The following is a 1,526-nucleotide window of genomic DNA, read 5'->3' on the forward strand; positions in this document are numbered from 1 at the left end:
TTCCATCTGGCTCTTTATTCATTCTTCAAGTCAGCTCATGCTTTACCTTCACGCAATTGTCCCTGGGTCCTGGTTGGAGGGGAATGCACAGTTCCATCACAGCGTTTGTATACTTGCTGTTCAGTCCGCCTGGAAGCTTTTGCAGAGGTATTTGCCTGGCTCACTCCTTTACTTCTGGGTCTCAGCTCCAGTGACATCTCCTCAGAGACACTTTCTCTGACCGCCCTATTTATACGAGAACCTAAACTCATCTCTCACCCTGCTTTATTTTTCTTTAGAGCCATTAATATTATTTGACTATGTCTCTATCTCTCTATTATCTATATCTTTGTATCTATGTATCTATCTATGTAACTATCTGTCTATCATCTATCATCTCTCTATTTTCTCTATCATCTGTCTCTATTTATCATCAATCTCATCATTTATCATCCACACATTTTTTTTTTGTCTGTCTTTTCTATAAAAGTATAAGCTCCATGGGTAGAGTATAAGCTTACTGGTCTTGATCACAGTGAATCTCCGGCACTTAGCCTAGTGCCCGGCACATATATTGTTCAATATTCAAATATTCGTCAATGAACGAACGAATGAATGCCTGAACTCTGTGTGCCCACGGCTTGCTCTTTTTCTTCTATTATAGCACTTTCATACACTGTAGTTTTTCTGTCTGTCTTCCCCTTGAGACTGTAAGTCTTTTGGTGTAGGAAATGCTTTTTTCCTTCCTTTAACACAATTGCTTAGTCCCTTAGCTCAGAATCTGGCACAATGTAGTGCTCAAAAATATGATGGATTGGTGATCAATGGACTGAATGTCCTGGTGAGAGACAAGGATGGACCAAGGTTATTGCTGTGAAGACAGAGAGGAGGGGTTGGATTCTGTGGCAGACTCCTCGGCAATTGGTGACAACTTGTATAGGAGGAGAAAGAGCAGAAAAGACTGACAATTTCAGCTAGAGGGATAGTGTGGGTGGTGATGTTAACTGAGATATCAAACACAGGAGAAGGTTCAGGTTGTTAGGAAAAGATGGGAGGTAACTTGTCCTAAGTCATTTGTATTATATGACCTCGAATAAGAGACAATCTCTCTGTGTTCTTTTCCCACCTATGAAATAAAAATAGTTTTTCTTCCTTCAAAGGATATCATTTAAAAAATTAAGTAATCTTGTCAAACAAATGTTGAGTGCTTATGATGTGCTGAACTTTCTGCCAAGACGACAGATAGAAAAGATGCTCATGTGCTTCGCACTCTGTTTCTAAGTATCATGTCCTGTATCTTTTCTCTTTATCTACTTTGTGAAGAAAAGTTATCACTGTCAAGGTACCACTGAGTGTAGAAACTAGTCCAAGGGTTTCTTCTAAGACCCCATGGGGCTGGCAGGAATTTGGGCTCAGGGAGAGTATGACTCAGTATATAAAACTGCAGTTGTCTGAAGTGGACCACTCTGGAGTTGAACAGAAATGAAAATAGAACTCTTGCCTCCTCAACAAAAGGAAATGTGTATTTCCCAAGAGGAGATGTGCAT

This window comes from Pteropus vampyrus, unplaced genomic scaffold, assembly GCF_000151845.1.
Source record: "Pteropus vampyrus isolate Shadow unplaced genomic scaffold, Pvam_2.0 Scaffold5, whole genome shotgun sequence".
NCBI lineage: Eukaryota > Metazoa > Chordata > Mammalia > Chiroptera > Pteropodidae > Pteropus > Pteropus vampyrus.